This window comes from Lepidochelys kempii, chromosome 9 (genome assembly GCF_965140265.1).
Source record: "Lepidochelys kempii isolate rLepKem1 chromosome 9, rLepKem1.hap2, whole genome shotgun sequence".
Classification (NCBI taxonomy): domain Eukaryota; kingdom Metazoa; phylum Chordata; order Testudines; family Cheloniidae; genus Lepidochelys; species Lepidochelys kempii.
In genome coordinates, this window is record NC_133264.1 from 93,913,023 (window position 1) to 93,931,785 (window position 18,763).

The window sequence follows — 18,763 nt, forward strand, 5'->3', positions numbered from 1 at the left end:
GAGGAAAATGATTTCATGCTTGTTGAAGTTCTTGCACTTTGGATAAATAAGCAGTGTCATGAGGGGGAGGTAAGGGGGGAAGAAAGAGAGGGAGCACATCTATGCAAGGATGAGAATGACATGACTCCACAGCCTGGTGGTTGGAGCACTCACCTAGGATGTGGGAGACTCAGGACCCAGTCCCTGTACTCCATTGACTAAGTATTCAATCCAAAATGGAATAGCTTCAACAGGAGAGATCGAGGGATTCCACCCATGAGAATATCGCACAGCCCAGAGACTAGACATGGCAGATCCCTGTTCAAATCCCTTCTCCACTCAGGCAGATGGGGGCTTGAACTGTGTGTGTGTGTGTATGTGTGTGCAGGAGGGCGTCTCCCACTTCCCAAGCGAATATCCTAACCCCTGGGCTAAAAGTTATGAGGGAGCAGCTCATCATTCCTCAGCCTCTTGCAAAAATGGCACAGCTGCTTACCACCAAGAAGGGGTTTGTAGCTGAGAATCTCAGGCAGGAATAGGTGCTGAACTCCCTGGGTTCGGGGGAGACACCCCACTCCTTGTCATCTCCCATTGGCTAGCTTAGGCAGGGAGCCACTTAGCATGCTCTTTTTTGTGAATCCCGTTCTTAGGTGCTCCCTCCATTCGTTGGATAGGAAGCCTGAACACCCAACACAGGCTTTGTAAATCTCATTGACTTTCTAGGCACGTAAGAGTTAGGTGTGGGGGTGCTGAGCATCACAACACCTACGTTCCTTTGAGATTCTAAACCTCATGTGCTTTTTTAAATGGTACCTTTTTGTTCATTCACCCCTATACAGAAATGACTTGATGGCAGTTTGATAATAGATACTTGATTAACTCTAGCTACTTGTCTCCAGGGCATGATTGCACTTTACAAACTCAGATTTCTGGAATCTTAAAAAAGAATACCTTCAGATATAAAAGGTTTCATTTCAGATGAAAAATAGCAACAAGTAGAACCTCAGTTAACATAAGCACTTGGATCCAAAAAGATGACTATGCAAGAGAAGTGCCTCTCTCTCATCTAGCATTCCCTCATTTAAATGTCTGAGATTTCAGTAGGTGTTACAGTCCCAGTTGTCTATCTGTTGCAAGCCGTGAGTGGTGAATGGTGATGTAATATCTGAGTAAGAGATAGCTATTAATGCTTAAGAGCCAAGCAGGAGACAAGCAACACAATGAGTTTAATCAGTAACTCCTTTTGACTATGACTTTGGAGATCCTGTTTTCCCTCCCCTGACACGACCAAATTATTACTTTAACAAAATTGTTAGGAAGTGGGAGCAACCCACAGACACACATGGTATACTTAGATAAGGATAGCTTATTTGGCATATGTGTTTCAGTTTCACAATGTTAGTGTGCAACGACATTCATAAGAATAGGTTAGCAAATGCATCAGGCAATATTAATTTGATGAAGGGTTTTTTTTTTTTACCATTAATAATATCAGTTTACTGTTTGATGCTCCATGCAGATCACATCTGCTTCTTCATGAAAGGTAAGTACACAAGGCTAGATCCAGGTATCCCATTTATAATAATGATTCTGTAATAAACTTCACTAAACATTTCTTGGTAATTTTTCCAGAGCCTTTTCAGAATCACAGAGTCCTAGAGGAAAGCAGTGCCCTTTCTACAGGTACTGAAGATTATGCAACGGAATTCACCCTGACAGGAGAAAAATTCCTCAGACTTTGTGTTAAGTTAACTATATCTTACAGTGCAATGTGATGTGATAAAACATTTAATAGATGGTCCGTAGAGTACGCAGGGACCCGATGACTATATCAAGATTAAGCATGCTTGTAGTGGTGATTCTAGAGAAGGGGCTGCAGAGGTAAAAGCAAACTAGGTGTTTTACAAAACAGATAACCAGAGAAGCATTAGGGTTAATATAGAGCATAACCAGCTTTTTAAGCTTATATTTAGGATCCATTACGCCAATCCTGCTCCCATTGAAGACAATTGGAGTTTTAACTTGGGAACAGGATCCAGCTCAGTATTTCAGACATGTAGTTCTGGGCCAAACTCTCTGAGGAGTAAATGGGTAAAATGCCAAAGTCAATGGGGCTATATCCATTTACACTGGAGAGACTATGAATTTTAGTAAATGAAAATTCCTCAGGGTCTTGAAAGCCCTGCCAAGGTGTAACACAGTTTTAGCTGTTTAAATGAAAATAATTCAAAGTGTACTGTATCCTTTAATATTGTGGTTCCTAGACATGTTTCGCTGTGAACTATTAATTACAGAAACAACACATCAGAACATGAATCATTGTTTTTAAAAGTAAAAAGTTTGATGAGTTCTGAGCTGAAGTCCAATGTTAAAGGCTTGGATTTACATGACACTGAAATATTTTACTATACATAGAGGGATAAAATGAACAACCTAGCCTACCAGTTGCTTGAATACTCAAAATAAGTTTCTTTATGGTTCACTGAAGTCAATAGAAAAACCCCTAGGGTGAAATCCTAGCCACACTGAAGTCAACGGAAGATTTTAACATGCATTTTAATGGGCCCAGCATTTCACCTCTATTGAGGTCAGTGGTGCAGGATCTGGCACAATAGGGCTAATGCAAACCTCACTGAAATCAACGTAAAATCTCCCATTTCATCAGTAGAGTTAGAACAAGTTAATGAGTCAGTAATCCAGATAGGCAGAATATGCACATCGGATGTGTGCAGAGCCCATGGGAGATGCTCCACATCACTTAAGACCTTAAGTGGTGAAGGAGCACTCCTGTATGGGTGGCTCTGCACCCCTCCCTTGAAAGCTGCAGAAGGAGGCTCTGCACCAAGGCAACAAAGAAGGATGCATGGGGTCCATCACCCTCAACTGGAAATTCCTCTCTCATTGCACTTAATTTTTTCTTTGTCTCTTTTTGCCATCATCATTCTCCAAGCATATTTTAAATTCTAAACTGGAACCTATTTGCTTTATTTCTGGAATAGAATGGAAGCAACAAAAGTATCAAGAGAAATAACAGCGGTCGCCAATCAGAAGTGTTTGTGAAGAAAAAAAAAAAACCTGAAAAATAATTTCCCCCCAAAAAAGAGGCTTTCCATTAAAAATGAAAGTTTTTGCACACACACAAAAAAAATCACTTTTAATTACATTTTCCAGTTTGTTGATGAAAAACAGAAAGCAATGTTTTGTTATTTTATTTTTATACATATTTTGGTTTAAAAAACAAAATGATTTTGCTGAAATTGATTTTTGAAAACCAGAAATTTAATGAAAAACTGAACATTTTTCATTGGAAATGTTGCCAAAAAATACAATAAAAAACACACGCAAAAACAACACACACCTTTTTCTTTAATTTTCCACAAAGAATAATTGGTATTTTTCAACCAGCTCTGTGCCTCACAGGTACCAATGAACAAAGAATTCATTACCTGATTTCCTGAAGGGAGAAAAAAATGTAAGGTGCCATTTTTCCATGGATTGTTTTCTAGTAAGTTAGATTTTTGTGCATCCCAGCTTCCAAGGAGATAAAATTTCCTGGCACAGAATAACTTCCCAAATGGTATAATTATTACTTTTATGACAAAGGGATGCAATGCTTTTTTCATATAATAATGCAGCTGAAACATCATCGGACTGCTTAGATTGTAAGCTCTTTGGGGCAGGGATCATATTTTGCTCTGTTTTTGTAGAGCACCTAGCACAATGTGGTTCTGGCCCATGAGTAGGGCTCCTACCTGTTACGGCAACACAAAAATAATATTAATAAAAAGCCATATTGTGAAGCACCATTTCAAGCAATACAACTGGGACATTTAGGCTCACAATTTTGGTTTGTTAAAACACAGATTTTGGAATCTAATAGCAAGAGCAATCATGTCATTAGATTAGAAAAAAAAATCAATGCAGTTTGTTTTTTGTTTGCATTTAAACATACCCTGGGGTTCACTGAAACTACAGAGTAGCAGCAACAGCTAACAAGCTGATGGAGCATCATTGTGTTTTACATCCATGCAGGCGATTTTGGTTGAAAAGAGCCCTATCCATATTTTAAAAAGACAATGGATAACAGAAGGAAATAGCTTCAAGCCTAATTGATATTCTTTCCCTGTTCATTCACTGCAATCAGCTTGACAGATGCAGATCAAATTAATGGCACACATGATAACCTGCGAAGCAAATATTCTTATTAAAATATTTCCCTAGTGTTCATAAATCAATACTTCCCCAAACTCCATCTCTGCCAATTAAATAACTTTTTATGCTTCCTATTAAATACAGCAAGTGTAGGTTACTATGGTGATCAATAGGAGCACAGAAAAACCTCTGATTCATCATAATTGCCCCATGTTAGAAGGGAAAAAATGCCAAACATCTGAACTGTATCTTTCAGTTTCAAAACGGCTCTTTGAAACAACAATTGCTGTCTGGAGACATAAATCTGTTTGATGAGGCCCATGTAACAGTGGATGAAGCCATCACAAAAATGAAAACATTACAGCAGCCAATTTCTTCAGGTAGAAAGGGACTCTGCTCGGAAGCATCCCACGGCTCAGCGGTGATTTCATTTCATAATCAGAACCCTCATTATTAGTCATTTTATGCTACATATTAAACACAAGACACTATGTGAAAAGAATGGTAAGGGTTACAGATAGACCAGCCAAAACACGACGGGCCAAACTGTCACACGTGCACACCCTGTTTATGTACAGCCCAACCTTTACTGATGTACAGAGGGGATCAAAGTGCCCACTGTGATGTGCCTTTATTTTTACAAAAGAGCAGTTTCTACTGCACTATAAGTTACGTTAGTGACTTTCACCTGCTTTAAAATAGCTCTTATTTCCTAGCCTTTAAATAAGCAATGTTGCTCTGAATCTGACTTTTAGTCTGTCATCTTTTCCTAACATGGTTTGCCTTTTGTCTTTAAATTTCTAGATAGAGCGTTCAAAATCAAAAAGATGTGGGAAATTTACATAGACACTAAACTGGAACCTACTTAATGGAAATCCATAGGGATGAACAAGTAATGTAACACCAGTTCCTCATCTCTGGCCCAGATGTTATTCTTCATTATGTTCCAAGTGACATGAACTCAAACACGATTGAGCAATCCATCTACCACATAATAGTCACCTTAAAAACAGACAGACATTTTAGGAGCCAGGTAATGGTGGATTTAATGTATGGTCTTTTTGATCTACAAGTCTGTCTAATACCTGCTGTGGCAACAATATAATCAAACTTTTATCCACAGAGACATCCATGTTCAGTGAAGGACGTAGTTGACATCTTGATAACTGTTGCTCAAAGGATTACTGTACCTGAGCCTCCTCTAACTCACACAGCATTACTCCACCAACTCCCTTATTACACAAGCATACTAGAGTACCCAGCACAGATGCATGTACATATGACGGTACATTTCAACTTCTACACGTAATCACACAAGCAACTTGGAACACAAGCAAACCAAGCCCTACGAAGTTCGTGGAAGCAGCCATGCTCCAACCCTCCACCTGGCAGCCTGCTAACAATATCTTCCTGGGACACTCAAAGCCCAGCCCCAGTGTAAGGCTCCGCTCCCGCGATCTGATTGGCAGAGTCTCAGAGTGGCTGATTGGCTCGTTGTCCCTACTTAAGCCCGGCTCAGGAACAGGAAGCTATCTATCTGAACAGCTGGGCTCCACCCTGCTTTAGACTGTGTGCCTGTGATTCCTGCTCCTCTGGCTAGATTTCCTGGCATCCAGACCTGGCTTGACCCCAGCATTTGACTTGTGGTTCCTGACCACCAGTTTGCCTCCAGCCTCTGATCCCCATGATGTGCTGACCTGGCCTGACTCTGGCTCCCAACTAATGGTTCTCATCTCCTGTTTGTCTCCTGCTTCTGACCTCCCAGTATTCTGACCAATTGATTCTTGACTCCTATCTCGTGACTGTGAATTCAGGCTCAGACTACTAGGTCTGGCTACCCGTGATCCAGCTGTGACAATGTGTGTGTAGATAAACAAGTCACTTATTCTCTCTGTACCCTAGTTCCCCTTCTCTAAAATGATTAGTAGATTTTCCAGCCACACAGGTAGGCTGTGAGGACACAGACATGAATGTACTCACACAGCACGGGAAGTAGAGTCACTAAAAATCTGGATCAATTCAGCAATATGTTCTGCTGCTGAAATTTTTAATTTTAGGTCACAATTATGTTCTAAAGTCTAGAGGAAGGAAAATAATAAAGAGCAATCACGAGGAGCAGTTGATGGGGTAACTTGATGTCCCAGTTGGAGACTTCAATCTGAGTCATTTCTTACCAGGAGAAGGTTTCAAAGAAACATATAAGGGAGTGGTTCCCAAACTTGTTCCGCCGCTTGTGCAGGGAAAGCCCCTGGTGGGCCGGGCTGGTTTGTTTACCTGCCGCGTCCACAGGTTCGGCCGATCGCGGCTCCCAGTGGCCACGATTTGCTACATCAGGCCAATGGGAGCTGCTGGAAGTGGAGGCCAGGCCAATGAGAGCTACTAGAAGTGGCACGGGCTGAGGGACCTACTGGCCGCCGCTTCCAGCAGCTCCCATTGGCCTGGAGCAGCGAACCGCGGCTACTGGGAGCCGCGATCGGCCAAACCTGCGTACAGGGCAGGTAAACAAACTGGCCTGGCCCGGCAGGGGCTTTCCCTGCACAAGCAGCAGAACAAGTTTGGGAACCACAGGTCTAAGGAACTGTTTTAGGTGGGGAAGCTGCCACTTTTCTGACAGAACAAAATCTAACTACTCCTATGACTTGAGATCCAGGGTAGAGTTGCTTGAGTGGAAACAAAGGTTGATGAACTAAAAGTTTTAAAGCAGTCCTGTTATCTTTTCTAGCATTCCAAGCAAAAGCACACACTGTATCAGGTCCAAGATGAAAACCTTTTAATAGTGGCTTCCAAATTGTAACTTCAGCTGAAAAAGTAAAAGACAAGCATAGATAACTGCAAAGAAAGCAGCTCCCACTTAGTCAGTTTGGGACAGATCATGGCGTGTAGCCATCACTCAGTGCTGAGGCTGTTGTGTGCCTCCATGGCACAATGCCTCCTGGAGTGTGCATGAAGTTTGGGTAGAGCAATCTGTGACAGCCTCTTAGTGGTGTAGCATTACTCCTCTGAACATGTGGTCAGCCACTTCTTGTATTATTATCGTTATTAATCATTAGTGTTATCGTAGTGCCTAGGAGTCTAGTCATGGACCAGGGCCCCATTATGTTAGGTACTGTGTAAACACAGAACAAAAAGAGCTCACAATGGAAGTAAAGGACAAAAGACAACTGATGTAGCACCCCATCTGTTTGTGTCCAAGGAAACAATCACATAATATTGCATAATCTCTTGGCACACAGGGGTAGGGTGATCATTCTGTCTACTCCCTGCCCTTTCCCATCCCTTTTCTATAGGCCAACAGCAAAGGCTGCAAGTGAGAATTTAACAATAAAGCAAACCTGGAACGAAACAAAATGTTTATCATATTTTAAATGTTATTTCTTGGCCACTCTTCCTAGTTACATTATTCCAAATGGTCACTTGGTTAACTGTGATCTGATGGTGCTCCCTCTAGTGGTGGGAGGCTTGTGAGAGCACATCAGTGATATGGCTGTAGTACTATCACCCAGCAGAGACTAGTTTTTAACTCAACTGGTAGACCTGCTCATTTTGGATCCTTGTTCTCCAGAGGGACATATTTCTTACATATGCAATCTTTCATTTTTTCAGTGATGCTATTTTACTATAAAAAATATCTTTTGCTTTCTATGTGCTCCTATGTCCAAAATCATGTGTAGGATTATCCTAAAGTCTGAAGGGGAGACTCACCCAGAAAAAAGGATCACCAGCAGTCTCTTAATTGGTATCTCAGATTCAAGAAACAAAGTCATATCTATTCCCTGCCCCCTCTCTTCTTAGAATCATAGACAATTGGGGTTGGAAGAGACCTCAGAAGGTCATCTAGTCCAACCTCTTGCTCAAAGCAGGACCAACACCAACTAAATCATCCCAGCCATGGCTTTGTCAAGCCGGGTCTTAAAAAACCCTAAGAATGGAGATTACATCACCTCCCTAAGTAAGCACTCCAGTGCTTCACCACCCTCCGAGTGAATAGTTTTCAGAGTAGCAGCCGTGTTAGTCTGTATCCGTGAAAAGAAAAGGAGTACGTATGACACCTTAGAGACTAACAAATTTATTTGAGCATAAGCTTTCATGAGCTACAGCTCACTTCATCGGATGCATGCAGTGGAAAATACAGTGGGGAGATTTTATATACACAGAGAACATGAAACAATGGGTGTTACCATACACACTGTAATGAGAGTGATCAGGTAAGGTGAGCTATTACCAGCAGGAGAGAAAAAAAAACCTTTTGTAGTGATAATCAAGATGGGCCATTTCCAGCAGTTGACAGGAATGTGTGAGGAATTGTGACTTTTAGGTCTGTAATTGAGCGACCAGAGAGATTGAAGTGTTCTCCAACTGATTTTTGGATGTTATAATTCTTGACATCTGATTTGTGTCCATTTATTCTTTTATGTAGAGACTGTCCGGTTTGGCCAATGTACATGGCAGAGGGGCATTGCTGGCACATATCACATTGGTAGATATGCAGGTGAATGAGCCTCTGATAGTGTGGCTGATGTGATTAGGCCCTATGATGGTGTCCCCTGAATAGATATGTGGACACAGTTGGCAATGGGCTTTGTTGCAACGATAGGTTCCTGGGTTAGTGTTTTCGTTGTGTGGTGTATGGTTGCTGGTGAGTATTTGCTTCAGGTTGGGGGGCTTACTGTAAGCGAGGACTGGCCTGTCTCCCAAGGTCTGTGAGAGTGAGGGACTGTCCTTCAGGATAGGTTGTAGATCCTTGATGATGTGCTGGAGAGGTTTTAGTTGGGGGCTGAAGGTGATGGCTAGTGGCATTCTGTTATTTTCTTTGTTGGGCCTGTCCTGTAGTAGGTAACTTCTGGGTACTCTTCTGGCTCTGTCAATCTGTTTCTTCACTTCAGCAGGTGGGTACTGTAGTTGTAAGAACGCTTGATAGAGATCTTGTAGATGTTTGTCTCTGTCTGAGGGGTTGGAGCAAATGCGGTTGTATCGTAGAGCTTGGCTGTAGACAATGGATTGTGTGGTGTGGTTTGGATGAAAGCTGGAGGCATGTAGGTAGGCATAGCGGTCAGTAGGTTTCTGGTATAGGGTGGTATTTATGTGACCATCGCTTATTAGCACTGTAGTGTCCAGGAAGTGGATCTCTTATGTGGACTGGTCCAGGCTGAGGTTGATGGTGGGATGGAAATTGTTGAAATCATGGTGGAATTCCTCAAGGGCTCCTTTTCCATGGGTTCAGAGGATGAAGATGTCATCAATGTAGCGGAAGTAGAGTAGGGGCATTAGGGGACGAGAGCTGAAGAAGCATTGTTCTAAGTCAGCCATAAAAATGTTGGCATACTGTGGGGCCATGCGGGTACCCATAGCAGTGCTGCTGATTTGAAGGTATACATTGTCCCCAAATGTGAAATAGTTTTGGGTGAGGACAAAGTCACAAAGTTCAGCCACCAGGTTTGCAGTGACATTATTAGGGATACTGTTCCTGATGGCCTGTAGTCCATCTTTGTGTGGAATGTTGGTGTAGAGGGCTTCTACATCCATAGTGGCCAGGATGGTATTTTCAGGAAGATCACCAATGGATTGTAATTTCCTCAGGAAGTCAGTGGTGTCTCGAAGATAGCTGGGAGTGCTGGTGGCATAGGGCCTGGGGAGGGAGTCTACATAGCCGGACAATCCTGCAGTCAGGGTGCCAATGCCTGAGATGATGGGGCATCCAAGATTTCCAGGTTTATGGATCTTGGGTAGCAGATAGAATGCCCCTGGTCGGGGTTCCAGGGATGTGTCTGTGTGAATTTGTTCTTGTGCTTTTTCAGGGAGTTTATTGAGCAGATGGTGTAGTTTCTTTTGGTAACCCTCAATGGGATCAGAGGGTAATGGCTTATAGAATGAGGTGTTGGAGAGCTGCCTAGCAGCCTCTTGTTCATATTCCGACATATTCATGGTGACGAAAGCACCTCCTTTGTCAGCCTTTTTGATTATGATGTCAGAGTTGTTTCTGAGGCTGTGGATGGCATTGTGTTCTGCACGGCTGAGGTTATGGGGCAAGTGATGCTGCTTTTCCACAATTTCAGCCTGTGCACGTCGGCAGAAGCACTCTATGTAGAAGTCCAGTCTGTTGTTTGGACCTTCAGGAGGAGTCCATCCAGAATCCTTCTTTTTGTAGTGTCGGTAGGAAGGTCTCTGTGGGTTAGTATGCTGTTCAGAGGTGTGTTGGAAATATTCCTTGAGTTGGAGACATCGAAAATAGGATTCTACGTCAGCAAAGGAATAGATTCCCCCATTCCTCCCAGGATTCTTAAGTGCTGTTCAGTTGTGTCATAAATATAAAGGGAAGGGTAAACACCTTTAAAATCCCTCCTGGCCAAAGGAAAAACCCTTTCACCTGTAAAGGGTTAAGAAGCTAGGATAACCTCGCTGGCACCTGACCAAAATGACCAATGAGGAGACAAGATACTTTCAAAAGCTGGAGGAGGGGGAGAAACAAAGGCTCTCTCTGTCTGTGTGATGCTTTTCCCAGAAACAAAAAGGAATGGAGTCTTAGAACTTAGGAAGTAATCTAGCTAGATATGCATTAGATTCTATTTGTTTAAATGGCTGAGAAAATAAGCTGTGCTGAATGGAATGGATATTCCTGTTTCTGTGTCTTTTTGTAACTTAAGGTTTTGCCTAAGGGATTCTCTATGTTTTGAATTACCCTGTAAGGTATTTACCATCCTGATTTTACAGAGGTGATTCTTTTACCTTTTCTTCTATTAAAATTCTTCTTTTAAGAACCTGATTGCTTTTTCATTGTTCTTAAGATCCAAGGGTTTGGGTCTGTGTTCACCTATGCAAATTGGTGAGGATTTTTATCAAGCCTTCCCCAGGAAAGGGGGTGTAGGGTTTGGGGAGGATTTTTGGGGGAAAAGACGTTTCCAAGTGGGCTGCTTCCCGGTTATATATCTGTTAGACACTTGGTGGTGGCAACAATAAAGTCCAAATGCAAAAGGTAAAATAGTTTGTACCTTGGGGAAGTTTTAACCTAAGCTGGTAAAAATAAGCTTAGGGGGTTTTTCATGCAGGTCCCCACATCTGTACCCTAGAGTTCAGAGTGGGGAAGGAACCTTGACAAGTTGTCAGAGGCACTTCTTAGGCTAGTTCAGCCCAGCATGCTCTATTAATCCTTTTCTGATGCAAGCTTGTCTTTTCTGTAAAGGTTTTCCCACTATGATTGTTTTTATATATGCCAAACAAATCTTTCTAGAAGCTGAGATGGTTGAATAGCACAAGACTCCATAAAGTCCACTTTAGATTTCACTCTACAGTTCTGATCTACATGTGTAGTGCTTTGATATTACAATGATGGGAATTATAGGAAAGCCTCGGATTGCTGGAGCTCATTGTCACAGGATTGTGCTGCAGCCTAGTTTCGAAGGCTAGATACACAGTAGAGAATATAGGTAGTTAGGCCCTAAGGGCCCCCAGAGGAAATGTCAAAAGTGCCTGAGCAAGTTAGGTGGCTACTTCCTGTTGATTTTATCTCTAGTAATCTAAATCTGTCCTGAAGTTCCTACGTCACTTTTGAAAACAGAACTTTTCTAATATTAGCAAAGAAACAAAAAAAAACTAATGGATGTTGTCGCATTTCACATTTCCTGGCCAAGCACTAACGTTGGAGAACCGAGCTATTAAAAATCCCATAAAAATGTTAGAAGTTTTATTTTACAGTAAGAATTTTACAATGTTTAAATAAAAATATGAAGAATTCATGTGCAAAAATTTGTAGTCTTCAATTTAGTTCTAGTGCTAAATTGTAATTAATCACATCATTAGTTAGTCTTCACTATTAATTCATTAAGGGTAAATTTCACCCTAGGTGAAATATTCAGCAATCATTATGTTTTGTATTAAACTCCAATGAGTAGCTTCTTATTGATTTTTAACAACTGATCTTAAGAGGGGGAAAAAAGAACAGTGAACGGTTTTAAGAGTATCTTGCCATATGGGGAGGTGCATTTAATTAATGGGAAGCTCATTTGTGTCTCAGCTCCTACAACACTTCTGATAGGATTATAGGGAACATTCCAATGAACACTCCGTTGTGTTTGAAGTAGCAATAATTAGTTTTAAGTTAACTTCAGTTTTGACAGAACTGATCCTAGTAGCAGGAAAGTCTGAGCTGTTATTTCTAGCCACTCTTATAAGCTTTGCAAAACCCCCAACCACTCCAAAAAAGGTGTCTCAGATCCTAAAGCCTATTTCAAACCACTAATGAAGAGAGTGTCAGCTCTTTGGAATAGCAACTGTCTTTTTGTTCTGTTTGTAGAGTGCCTCAGACAATGGGGTAATGGGTCCATAATAGGGGCTCCTAGGCTCTATGTTAGTACAAATGATTATTATTTAATTTGATGTGAATCATCACAGTTTCTTAACCAATAGATTTAAATAAGACATTTGAAGTGCAAGCTGAGGGCTCAGTTGTGTATGCGCACAGGGCAATTAGAAGCCCCCTTATACTCCTGCATAGGCCAGAACCTACATGGGTCGAGGGAAAAGCAGCCACTGCTGCCTAGCTCCATCCACTCTGGCAGAAGTGGGCAGGAATTGGATGGCGCCTCGATTTTGCACCCCCAATGGATCAGCCCAAGACATGAAGCCATTACAGAGCAGGGAAGTAATCCACACCACTAAAATGGTTGGTCCAATTTACTCACCACTGGGAGCAAACAGAAAGCACCAAATTGTGACTCTTCCACTGCAGCTGGAGGTGTAATTTCTCGTTTGGGCGGACATACATGCACAAGCTTTGATTGAGTTTGTGCTCTAAAATTAGCAGCATCGCTGCAGTGGTGCAGACAGGGACATAGGCCAGCTGCCTGAGTAAGATCCTGTCTGGGAACTTGGGTAGTACTTGGGCAGCTAGCCCATCACACTGCTGGTGCTGCTGCAGTTACATTGCTATCTTTAAGAGCACTAGCTTGATAAAAGCTAGCGCATATATGTCTACCCAAGCTGGAAATTACAAGCCCAGCGCCAATGTAGACGTACAGTCACAATGTAGTTCCTGCCCAGCTCCTGGGGCAGCAAACAACAGACCGTAGAATAACAATCCACCCCCAGATAAAGGTCTTTGTTATTCATATTTTTGGTCCTCATAAGTTATCTGTGTTCCCCACAGAACCCGAGTTTTCTCTGCCCTCTGCCTTGAAGGCCTTCTGACACAGTCACAACCTGCCAGCTGCAAAAGAGCACACGGTTCTCATGTACAAAGGAGAGGTAAATCTTGAGACAGGCGCTTCCACCTCTTTGGGCTTAGCACACAGCCACCACCTGAATAGAGGAGGACTAGGATTCAGTACCAGGAGTCTCATGTGCCATCACTTGTAGTAACTATTAAAAGAATCCTGCCCTTTATCCTCTCTCTCTCCTTTCCCTTCTCAGTTCTAGTATATGGTATATTATTTCAAGGCACTTCAGTTCTGGCAAAGCAATTCCATATGCAAACATGTAAGGGCCATGCTGGAGTATAAATATTTCATATGCTTCTCTATATATCATCGTTGTGAAATGCCAACTTAGCCAAGAAAGGGTTTAGAGGTGGTTATTTTTTAGTGTCCCATCTGAGAAGAAAAATGTGCCAGGTGGAAAGGGAAAGGTGCAGAAATGGGGAGTTTCTAATCAGTGATTTTCACTCACAAATCGAATGCTTTTAGGATTTCATTTCACTTGATGCAGAAGCATTCCAATGTTAGCACATCCTTTCATGTTGGAAAGGAAGGGCATTATTAACAATGCCAATGTGCAAGCAAAGAGCACAGAACTTTGCCCTCAGCAGGCAGTGGTCCTTTTAAACACAGAGGTCAGGAGGGACTTTTTAAAATCAGAAAAATGGACCATGAGTATACTTGTGAATGGACTTTCCATTTTCATGACTGATGCACATGCTCATTCCAAATACCCCAACGGTTGACCCTTGCTGTCAGCATCCTACATGATTCTCCAAATTTTAAAGCTCTCTGATTCAGTAACATAACTTACATGACAGGCTAATCTGTAAACTACAGTCATAAAATATAAAAAGGGTCTGAGGCCTACATCCTCAAAAGGTTTCTGGGCTCCTAATTTCCACTGAAAAATCCATGGGAGTTCAGTGCCCAAAAACCTTTCAGGATCTGGGCCTGAATGTCCCTGAACTTGTGATTCAAAATGAAACCCAGAGCTGGGGTCTGAATTTTGTGGCTGGTCCCTTTTGCTATCATGGGCCATGCTATCATCAGCTGTTGAAAACTGGTATAGCTCCATGAGGGCTATGGTGATTTACAAAAACTGAGGATCTGGCCCCCAGATGGTCCTAAATTTTGGAGGAGGGGCACTTTCAAACTCCAGATCCCCCTCGGCACCCAAATTTTGTATGTCGGGCCTTTACATACATTAAACTTGCTTTCCTGGAGCACATTTCATTTCTTCTTAAGAGTAGCTTTTCTTTCCAAATGTCTAATCATTTAGCAGTGTTTTATTATTACAAAATTGGAAACAACTTTATGTACAAAAAACCCCAGCTGATTTGTATTCCTAGGCATTGAGCAACCCATATCTTTTTGATAAGCAGAGACAAGATATTTTTTAAATGAAAATGTAATAAAGCTACCAGACATTTTGATCTGACTGTGTTACATTAATGAAAGTAAGTTACTACTTCAGGTTCCTCTGGATCATCTACATAATTTTAAAGGCAATAGTCTTTTTATTAGTATGATGCATGTGGCTTATCTAGTGTTATTACCATAGTGTCTCTGGTCTCATGTATTTAAAAAGATTGTTCATAATTTCACCTAGTATAGTAATATGCCCCCCCCCCCATTTTGTTTTTATTTGTATTTGAGCCAGCATGAAGGGTTTTTTTGTGCACAGGGAGGAATGCAGGCATTGCGTGGCTTTATTAGATACTGAACTGCTACAACCCCCCATTCAAGATTTATGAACCAAATAACTATTTTACAGCAAATCCGTTAAGACAGTGCCTTCTTCCAAATGCCCCAGAATGTTGTCTCCGTGTTCTGGTGGAAAGGTGGTTTTTGTTTGGGGGTGGGTTGTTGGGTTTTTTTGCGGGGCGGGGGGCAGGGGAAGAATAAGTATATACCATTTGTCTCCCCATAGCAGATCTTATTATCCTAAAAGACATCTAAATAAAATTTCTCTTCTCCTCGGAGACCCACACCAAGAGGGAAGGTAATAACTCATCTTCTGCCACTCATCTCTTCTGCCTTTTCTCATTAGGCGCAGGTAGAATCAGGTTCAGGTGATGGCTTTAATTCCATCTCCTATGTAAATGAAACTTCAAACACCTTTCCTGAGAGGACTACCTGGAATTACCAGGCACCCCGTTCCTCCAACACCCACTGGGCAGGGGCTAGTTCCCTGTTTGAGGGAAGAAATGCAGGTTCTATATTCTAGTTTTTAACTGATTCAGTCACCAATATGCTGAGTAGTACCTTTACTCCACTTAAACTCAATGACCCTGACCTTAGACCACCCTGTGTGCTCTTTGTATACTCTGATGGTGGAAAGGGGACTTAACACTAAAGAGACAGCTAAAACTTCCCTTAGTATCAGGAAATCCTCACTGGCCTTGAGCTAGAGCGTCTGGCTCTACACTACATTGTACATTCCCAGCCACCCTCCACCAGAACATGGGATGTGCCAAGGACAGGAATGGTACATGCGAAGGCTGCTCTAAGGCAGCCTTGAGGATGCTCCAAGTTGCACCAGGAGACACCCCTTAAGCACCTGAGAATTGCAGAATAATGTTCTGTTCAGCAATAAGTATCCTGCATTAGGGCTCATACTAAAACTCCAAAAGGACAATGTTCAGACAGGAATAGGGTGACCAGATGTCCTGATTTTATAGGGACAGTCCTGATATTTGGGTTTTTTTCTTACATAGGATCCTGTTACCCCTCCACCCCATCCCAATTTTTCACACTTGCTTTCTGGTCATCCTAGACAGGAATCAGTTTAATCACAATCCTCAACATTACATAATTGCAAGTAAAAAGTTACTTTGAACATTGAAAATCCAAGAGGTCAGTTTTTAGTGAGGGACACAGTTGTTACCGTTCAACTCCAATTCATATTAACAGAAGCTGCATGACTCAATCCCAAGTCAAAGTGCTGGAACCATTCCCCTAATTGTGGATAGAACCCTTCTAATGGATATTGTCAGCAACAGCAATGGCTGGGTTCAAATTCCAAGTGGTGTCTCTTCAAACTAACAAATACCACTGGCTCACACCCATATTTTCTGGGATAACGAAATACCGTCTCTGGGTGCCATGAATAGAAAATACTTCCCCACTCATGAGCACTGAGTCAATGGATGAAACAGGGAAAACTATTGGGGGAAAAGTGAGCACAGCATCAACAATATATCCAGAAGAATGATAAGTAAAATATTCCCCCATGGTAACTTTGGCAGTAGTCAGTTTACTTGGTTTCTCAACCATTGGTGTGAATGCCCAATAAGCAGGTTTTCCTTCACTATTTCACTTCTCCCCCTCAATATATGGCCCAGATATTCCATCTTCTTTTCTGGATAACTATAGAGATAAGGGGTTGTTGAACTCTTGGTCAGGTCTGAGCATTTGTTATAATTTCATTGCATTTAATACCTGGTATTTTTCTCAGGCATTTGCTTTCAAAGGCATTTAGACATTTGTATCTTCTGTGGATTTTCAGCTTTCACATCCATATGTTAAGATAGAAATCACATTTCAGTTGAAGATTTGTAGTTTGGTCTTTAAGCTGCAGATTTTCAATGACCAAATCTTGTTGCCATAACAAACGGTATTTCCATGATCCCACTAGTTCTATTTTTTCTGTGACAATACTTCACTTTATGCAGTTGCACACCTGCAACTCTGAACAGCCCAACAACTTGTGTGTGTGTTAAGGATCACGAGTCTGCAATCTATAATGCTCAGATTATAAAAGAATTAAAGCAAAGGCACCACCCATGAGCACACCTTGACGTCAAAGGCAGTCTTTCCATTGATTTCCGTGTGCTTTAGATTATTCAGCAAGATATTCAAGCCCATGCCTGGTTTGAACCCAGAAGTCCTATTAACTTCAGTGGGATTGCTCAGGTGAGTAAAGTGAGGCAGATGCTTAAGTAGTTTGCTGAATCAAGGCCTTAATGGTCCATGGCATAGTTAACCAGGTTCAAAAGGTTTCAAATATTTCTAAAGAAATCATTATGTGCCTCAGTCATTTCATAACATTTTCCTTTTTTTATAAAAGTGAATATTACTAAGTACACATGCATCAGCTTTAAAGTCATGTTCCCAATGTCCCTAAAATCCTTGACGGTATGGTTGGATTTGATATTATTAACTATCTACAGCAGCATAGACCAGCAGTCAAAAACTGTATTTATTGGAAAAGATTTCTGTCTGTCAAATTCTTTATATTTTACATTTTACAAAACTCACAATATTTCAGTAGAAAGTCTGTAAAAAAACCACCCTGTAACTAAATTATTGACAAGGTGAATAAAATATTGTAGATGATAAAATGCCTAAGATACCACACTAGTAAAGCTGAAAACGTAGTCTGACATGTCAAACATTTTTACCTATATATTATTTCTTTTGAAAAGTGCAGGGTTAGAATCAGAGACGATGGAAACTCTATTTTACCAAAGTCAAGGGGCCATTCGGTGCTCAGAACTTCCCCAATGTGTCTTATTGTGGGGTCAGTTCAAATGGAAAGAAGATAGATCAGCCACTTTGCAAGCTCAATACTTGGTATATCTGCCTAGGAAAGTGCCCAAATTTACAACTTTGGGGGAGGTTGCAATGTGTCTTTTGTAAGCCTGCCTCTCCTTTCACTTACATCAGTTGTACACCAGTGTAACTACAGTGACCTCATTGGCATTACTCCTGATTTACATCAGCATGAAGAAGAGGACAATCAGGCCTGCGTTAGCAAGCACAGCATCTGAGGCAAAAGATTTATTTCACACAGGCCACCAAATAACTCAGATGGATATGACTTATGGCCACAAATACTGAAACTGGGTTGGATAGAAAGGTAAAAGGTTCTATTCCCCATTACCAGTCACAAGAGCCATCTAACGCACCATGCTGGGCTCAAAACATCCATTGATACCGGAGGAGCAGAATCTCTTTCAGTTGAGAAACTGATTCATAGATACTAAGGTCAGAAGGGACCATTATGATCGTCTAGTCCGACCTCCTGCACAACGCAGGCCACAGAATCTCATCCACCCACTCCTATGAAAAACCTCTCACCTATGTCTGAACTATTGAAGTCCTCAAATCGTGGTTTAAAGACTTCAAGGAGCAGAGAATCCTCCAGCAAGTGACCCATGCCCCATGCTACAGAGGAAGGTGAAAAACCTCCAGGGCCTCTTCCAATCTGCCCTGGAAGAAAATTCCTTCCCGACCCCAGATATGGTGATCAGCTAAACCCTGAGCATATGGGCAAGATTCACCAGCCAGATACCCAGAAAAGAATTTTCTGTAGTAACTCAGATCCCACCCCATCTAACATCCCATCACAGGCCATTGGGCCTATTTACAATGAATATTTAAAGATCAATTAATTACCAAAATCATGTTATCCCATTATATCATCTCCTCCATAAACTTAT